We start from the raw sequence: 8597 nt of genomic DNA on the forward strand, positions 1-8597 counted from the left end.
TGTACCAACAAATATCGACAATATTTAAAAAATAGCATATGAAATGCAATATTTTAGTTATCGTTTTAAAAGCTCAAATATTAGGATGTTTTTAAAATATGACAATATTATAATTAGTATACGAATTAAATGGTCTTTATGTTTGCATCGGCATAATATCGCTAAAATAACTGCTCTTTCATTTTTTTCCTGTTATTTATTTTTTTAAAGATTTTGCTGTTAAAAACATGGGAGAAAACCACAAAAAAAATTAAAGTATCACCGTGTTTCACGACCAAAAACTTACCTTTTCAAACATTTGGTGGGTCCAGTAAGCCCGACATAATAGCATGGTTTTGTCATTGTCAGCTCTTAGCTAGGGATGCAGAGATGGCTTGGCTTGGCTCAGCTGGAGATTAAAATCTGATTGTTCGAGCTTAGCTCTAGCTTGAACAACCTTTGTTCGGAATTAGCTCAAGCTGAACACCTTTAATTTATTTATTTTTTTAAACTACTTGAGCTAAAAACTTTTAATTTAAAATAACTTTTTAAAATTTATGCCAAATCCTTCTTTAAAAGAAAAGAAAGGGGTGGAATTTGAACCCATGCCAGTGTCAACAAAGACTTATCCATAAAGGTAAGGACCTCTCTTTGTGATCACATTATGAAACAAATTATATACATATATAAAATCTATTTTTATATAATTATGTGAGCTGAGTTTAATCGGGCTTACTGAGCTGAATTGCCTTTTCAAGCTTGGCTTGTTTACATGTATCAAGTTTGAACCAATGATTAAGCTTCGCTCATTTGTTTTTTAGAACAAGTTCAAACCGAGCTGGAGCCAAGCCCAAGATAGCTCGGCTCATTAGTCATTGTGCGTCTCTAGCCTTGGCTTCGTGCCATAGTCCCAATAGTTTAAAATCAGGCGGTATTGTCACGAGATTATTGCCAAACATCATAAATTTGAAAAATATTGCCAGATTTTAAAAATGTCGCTTAGTTTTTTTACATCGCTCGTGATATTAAAGCGATAATATCATGATTTTAAGGTAGCTGAGAAGCCACCGAGAGTAACCATTTTTAAGCATAGTTGTATTTAGGGCACGTTTCATGGTGTGTCTCGTCCATCGCGCGAGACAAAAAATCGCCTTTTTGACGGATGTTGGAAGTGGCTAACGTGCAGAATAACACGCCTCCGTATTTGGCCCGTTATTTATGTTCTATCAAGTAAATCACCACCTTATTCTTCGTTTTTAGTCTCTTTGAAGACTCTAAAGAGATCATCTCAGAGAGGGCGCCTTCACCACCACCTTCATTTCTTCTGGCAAGGGACGAGAGGAGGGAGTTCCAGCGGCCGATGGAGGCCGAGATTTGAGATGAGGAGTTTGTCCAGTGAAAGATGACGACATTGCCGTGGGGGGGATCATCTTTGCAAAAGACCTGAACGTCTTTGAAAGAAAAGAAAATGGATGTATCTAGATGGAAATTTTGATGATCGGATTTTTTTCCATGGCAGCCACTGTCACGGGCCTATTTCCTTCAATGGATCAGCGCGGCGCGATGGTCCTTCCTCACCGCCGCAAGCCTACTAGTTAGCTCGCTTGCAGATCGCGGAAGCTTGTAATTAGAGAGCAAGAGAGAATAGAGGGAGAGAAATTGCAATCACAAGAAGCATTCACAACGAGAGTGAACAAAAGAAAGCTCAACGCATTTACTTCATTCACAATTTTGCTCGCAGACTATTACAATTCAAGTATACGGACTGCCCCTTCGAGGTATTCATTCACATAAACCGAGCAACTTATATCAGACTCAACAAAAACAAAACAGACTCTAAGCGCAACTGTACAATGTAAGTCGCAAGAGAACATGCTTCCCCCTTCAAATCATGTGCCGTCCTCGGTGTCATCTGTTTCGTGGTAAGCTCTGACTTCAGTCGGGTAGCGGCTGTTCATTCAGAATGCAGGCTCCCACGTTGGTTTTGTTGTTTCCTCCCACTGCACCAAGTATTTCTTCGCCTCCCCCAAGTAGTTGACTTTGTGGCGAATGATCTGACTGAGGTGCTTTTCGGCCCGTTGTGCTGCCGGGGCCCTCTGCATAATGGGAGCTCGTTGTGGCACGCCGCGTTCCGGGTCTCCATCATCTGGATGGAATTGCTTGAGGTTGCACACGTGAAGCACCGAGTGCACCTTGAAGTCTGGGGACAACTCCAACTTGTATGACAGCTTGCCCACCTTCTTTGTGATGGTGAAGGGTCCTTCATACTTTTTTAGCAGTCCGCGGTGTCGCCCGCGGAAGATGCCTGTACGACCAGGATATAGCTTCACCAACAGTTGGTCCCCAACTTGGAACCCCGCAGGCCGACGATGCTTATTCGCCTTGTGTAAGAATGCCTTCGCCAACTCATTCTGCTTGTGTCAGTCGCGAACAAACTGATAGGCGAATGATGACCTTCCCTTTTCTTGTGCAGCAAGAGTGTGCGGGGTCAGTGGTTGCTGCCCTGTGGCTATCTCAAACGGGTTGTGGCCAGAAGACTCGCTCTTCTGCAGGTTGTAACAAAACAGTGCCACATCAAGGAGCTTCACCCAATTTTTCTGATTGACACTAACAAATTGCTTAAGGTACTGCTCAAGTATCCCGTTGATGCGCTCTGTCTGCGGATGGAAGCTTGTTGAAAACAACAAATCAGAGCCAAGTAGCCGAAATACTTCATGTCAGAACTTGCCCGTGAAGCGAGCATCGCGATCACTTACAATGCTCTTTGGTATGCCCCAGTGCTTCACCACATGCTTTACGAACAACTCTGCAGTCTTCTCTGCAGGGCACTCCTTAAAAGCTGGGATGAAGGTGACATACTTTGAGAAACGATCCACCGCAACCAAAATAGAACCGAGGCCCTCTACCTTCGGTAGACTAACAATAAAGTCCGTGGAGATGTTATCCCAATGACGTTCTGAAATTGGTAGAGGCTCATCACCCTCAGCAATCCTCATCTGCCAGTAACCCGATCGCAGATCTAGCTTGAAAAAGATACGGGCACTGCCTAGCTGATCGAACAAGTCCGCTATCAGTGACAATGGTTACTTGTTCTTCACTGTGACCTTGTTCAAAGCATGGTAATCCACACATAATTGTTTGGAGCCATCATGTTTCATCTAGAAAAGGACTGGAGCACCAAATGGGGCTTTTGATGGACAAGCAATGCCTGCGTCCAACATTTCGTCTAGTTGTCTGCGCAACTCCTTCAGTTCAGTTGGCCTCATACGGTATGAAACCATTGCGGGAGGCTTCGCTCTCGGAGTCAACTCAAGATTGTGGTCGACCTCACGTCTTGGCGGAAGACGCTTTGGCAATTCCAGAAGCATCACCCTCCGAAACTCCACCAATAGTGGGGCTAGAATCAACGACACTGCTGCTTCTACCTTTTCTTCATCTGCACGCACTGCAACTAAGAATGTCTGCTCCCCATGCTTGACACCCTTCTTTAGTTGCATTGTCGATAACATTGAAGACTTGCCTTTTTGCGTAAGGCACTGCACTGTGTGGGACAAGTCTGACCCCATGATCGTCAATGTGTTAAACTTTGGCAGCATCATAACATTCTGGCTTCGCAGAAACTCCATACCCAGAATCACCTTGAAGTCGTTCAAGGGCACCACAGAGAAGTTGACTATGCCGACCCAACTCCCCACTTGAGTAGCCGCATCTCTTGCTTCACCAAGGATGAGCTTGGCCTCAGATTTTACTGTTTTGATGGTCCTCTGCTTTGACCCAGTTTTCAAGCCCAATCGCTCTACCTCTTTCCGAGAGACAAAGTTATGTGTGGCCCCGAAGTCTATCATTGTTGAAGTGGACTTTCCATTCATAATGACTTCTACGTACATAAGTTCCTTACTGACCTGTATGTTCTTAGCCGCGCAACTTCTAGCTGAATTAATCGATTGCATGCCCCCCATCCTTAGTTGCATCGCTTCAGTATCACTGCATCCAGTATCGCTCCATTCTTCTTGTGCAAGATTGGCTTTCCCGTCGTCCTTTACGAGGCGCTTTGGGCACTGCCTGACGGTATGTCTATCACCGCAGAACCAGCATGTCACAACCGCAACATTGTTGCTATTGTTATGCTTTGTGAAGTTCTGTTTCTTTTCGGATTGATGGCGTGTCGACGCCTTACCGTTATCATTGCGTCGCTCACCCTTCTTGCCTCTGTGGTCAGGCTTCTTCTCGACTTTGGTTGATGGGGTGAAAGGCTTACGCTGAGTGTCAACTAAGCGCTCGGCCGCCACATATGCATTTTCCAAAATACGGGGGTTGCTCCTTTCCACTTCAGACTGTGCCCATGGCTGAAGTCCCACAATGAACCAATTGAGCATGTCATCTTCTGGCATGTTGGGTAACTCCAGCATAAGCTTCTGGAACGTTCTGATATATTCTTGCAATAAACCAGAGTGTTTGAGCTCACGAACCATCTGGTATGCCTGTCTCTACGCATTTCTTGGCATGAAGTAGTTACACAACTCTATTTTGAAGTCATCAAAGGTGTCTATCATACATTGACCAATCTCCATGTCATTACGCTTCCGCCTCCACCAAGCGATAGCATCTCCATTAAGTAAGGCCACTGCAGCCTTAATCCTCAGATCTTCAAGGGTCACATTCTAGATATCCAAATAGTCTTCTACTTAGAACAAGAAGTTCTCAATGGCCTTGTTGTCACGAGAACCATTGAATTTTGCGGGTCTTGGCACATCAATCCTTGATGGCCTCTCATCATTTCCGCCATTTAGGGTCACCGTCCGCTGCAACGTACTGTTCTTCAACTGAAGCTCCCCTACTTCAGTCTGCAAATCAGCCACTATAGTCGTCAACGAAGTGACCTGCCCCATTAATAAGGTTACCTGCTCTTGTAGGCTCGCCACCACATCATTCATTCCATTGAATGATTCACATGCGCGTGAAATCTTTTCCTCATGCGAAGTCATCTCTTCCACTAGCCTGTTAACAATTGAAGCCAACTCTTCTTAGCCATGAGGTGAACTCATCTCCTCAGCTTTGGCAACTGCCTTGCCTTTGGTGTTGCGCAAGTTTTGATAAGGTGCCACAATGTCTTGCTCACAAATCGCAGTCTGTCAACGTGTATGTCGACACCGACTCCGGAGTCCCTTCCCCAGCACGAGAACGGGCTCTGGTACCACTTGTCACGGGCCTATTTCCTTTAATGGGCCAGCGCGGTGCGACAGTCCTTCCTCACCACCGCAAGCCTACTAGTTAGCTCGATTGTCGATCGCGGAAGCTTGTAATCAGAGTGCAAGAGAGCAAGAGAGAATGGAGGGAGAGAAATTTCAATCACAACGAGGGTGAACAAAAGAAAGCTCAACACATTTACTTCATTCACACTTTTGTCTGCAGGCTATTACAGTTCAAGTATACGGGCTTCCCCTTCGGGGTATTGATTCACCTGAACCGGACAACTTACATCAGACTCAACAAAAGCAAAACAGACTCTAAGTGCAACTGTACAATGTAAGTCGCAAGGGAACAACCACATTGAGGGATTTTTTGATTGGTGGAGAGGGACCGAAGGAAAAAGGGGGGCATGAAAAGGGTGGTTGAGATGAATGGGGTTCATTATTGTCTAACGCATTGTCATCAAACAATAAACATTTGGAACACAACATTTGAGTAAGTTTAAAACAAACATTGGACTTGGTACAATTGTTACCAACAAGCAAAACCAATGTTATGTCTCTTTTTTTATGTTTATTTCGTCTACTCCTGAATAAGCCATCAAACATACCCTTTGGTACCTCAACCTTGTTAAAGAGAAAGCTACTAATAATCTGTATTGACCACGCAAACAACACTTTCAATTTACGTATCAATGAGGGAAGAGGCGTCTCTATTCTCCGCTTCTTTGATGTCGGATATAACTTACAACTTATTTATCTTGAGCTAAAGTGATAGATGTGAATTAGTTATGAAATTAGCGATGAAAAAAATTTGTCTCAAAATCTGTCGCAACTTCGCGACGAATGAGCGACAAAATTTTTCTATCGCTAATTAGCGACAAAATTTGAGAAAGAATTTATCCGTCGCTAAGCCATCAATACTTTTCGATGTAAAATGGTTCATTTAGGACACAAAATTCTCTCCCTGCTCTCTCACTCTCCCTTCTTCCGCCGATCCACCTCCCTTTCTCCTCCCTCGCTCGATCCCCCTCTGTTGCCTCCCATCCTTTGAGCAGACACCGACGACCAAAGCCGCCGACCACCCCTCCGAACACCACCATTGTCTCCTTCTTCCCTACTGCCACCGACGACCATCGATCGTCGACCACCCCCTCTTCGATCGCCGCCATCTCCCCTTGTTCCCTCAACGACCCCGCAGGTGACCCACCACTTGTTCCTCCCACTCTAACAACTCGACCAATGTCCACCAACGTCCATGACGGTGAGCTCTCTTGTTCATTGCCTCCCGTACCCTTGTGCCTCCCCCTGTCCCTCTTTCCAACCTGTCGGCAGGGAGCCCCGCCCCCCTACCGATGGTCCTTTCTGGCAGAGGGCTCCGCCCCCTGCCCTTGTTTAAGCAACAACGACAGGGGGATCCGTCCCCTGCCTTTGTGTTTGCTTGGTCGGCAGGGGGCTTTGCCCCCTAACTTTGTTTTCGTTCGGCCGACAGGGGGGTGAGCCCCCTGCCTTTGTTCTCTTTTGGCTGGTAGAGGTACACCCCCCTGCTGTTGTTGCTTCTTGATGGGGGGTTGAGCCCCCGTCTTTGTTTTCATTCGGTCGGCAGTGGGCAGATCCCCCTGTCCTTGGTTCTTTCAGTCGACAGTCCGCCCCTCCGCCCCCTATCCACTTTGTTTCTTCAGCCAGCAGGGGCTCTGTCTCCCTACTGTTGTCTTTTCACGTCAGGCAGGGAGGGCGAAGCCCCTACTTGAGTGGTTCTTCTACCGACAGGGGGAGGGGGCTCTGCCCCTATTGTGTTCCCCTTTTGTCAGGCAGAGCGAAGCCCCCTACCTGTGTCTTTGTCTTTGGTCGGCAACCTATTTTCTTCTGCTTCTTCCTGTGTCTTTGCCTTTGGCCGACAAAAGTAATGCGCATTGCAGGTGCGTAGTCGAGCAAAATACGCGATGCTTAATGCTAAGCATCACATGCAGCTTAAAATGCATTGCAAAAAAGAAACAAGAAAAATGCAAATGCAAAAGCATACAAATTGGTTGACCCAGTCGTTGCCTCATCCAGCCAGGGCTCTCAGAGTTCTTCCTTCAGCATTAACTCCTAGCTTCAATTGACCCTGCTATTTCTTGAGATGGTGTCCGCCAGCTTCTTCAGAACACAATGCATGACTTTTTATATGAAGTCATTCTCAACATTGTCCATAATGAGTTGCGCAACTTTTTTGGGGACAGAAGAACTTCGTCTGCCTTCAACATGAGCTTCGCTGCCTGTCAGGTACGTATAACGTTTATCTTAATACATATTTAAAGTTTCATGTCATTAGTTTCATGTCGTTAGATTTCAATACGTATATACATAATTGAATACATATATGCATGATTGAATCACTATGAAATTTTATTGATAGCATTAGAACACATGTATGCATGATTGAGTCACTATAAATTTTTTTTGACGGCCTTAGAACACATATATGCAATATTGAATCACTATGAACTTTTTTGACAGCCTTAGAACATATATATAAATGATTGAATCAATATGAAATTTTTGACTGCCTTATAACACATATATGCATGATTGAATCACTATGAAATTTTTTTGACAACCTTAGAACACATATAAGCATGATTGCATCACTATGAAATTTTTTGACAACCTTAGAACACATATATGCATGATTGAATCACTATAAATTTTTTTTGACAGCATTAGAACATATATATGCATGATTGAATCACTATAAAAAATTTTTGATAACCTTAGAACACATATATACATGATTGAATCACTATGAATTTTTTTTGACAACCTTAGACCACATATATGTATGATTGAATCACTACAAATCTTATTTGACAACCTTAGAACACATATATGCATGATTGAATCACTATAAATTTTTTTGACACCTTTAGAACACATATATGCATGATTGAATCACTATACAATTTTTATGACAGCCTTAGAACACATATATGTATGATTGAATCACTATAAATTTTTTTGACACATTTAGAACACATATATGCATTGTTAAATCACTATACATTTTTTATGACAACCTTAAAATACATATATGCATGATTGAATCACTATGAATTTTGTTTAACAAACTTAGAACACATATATGCATGATTGAATCATTATGAATTTTTTTTGACAACCTTAGAACACATATATGCATAATTGAATCACTATAAATTTTTTTGAAACCTTTTGAACACATATATACATGATTGAATCACTATAAGATTTTTATGACACCCTTAGAACACATATATGCATGATTGAATCACTATAATTTTTTTTGACAACCTTAAAACACATATACGCATGATTGAATCACTATGTAATTTTTTTGACAACCTTACAACACATATATGCATGATCGAATCACTATGAACTTTTATTGACAGCCTTAGAACACATACATGC

The sequence above is a fragment of the Nuphar pumila genome, chromosome 3 (genome assembly GCF_984573655.1).
Source record: "Nuphar pumila chromosome 3, dmNupPumi1.hap1.1, whole genome shotgun sequence".
Taxonomy (NCBI): domain Eukaryota; kingdom Viridiplantae; phylum Streptophyta; class Magnoliopsida; order Nymphaeales; family Nymphaeaceae; genus Nuphar; species Nuphar pumila.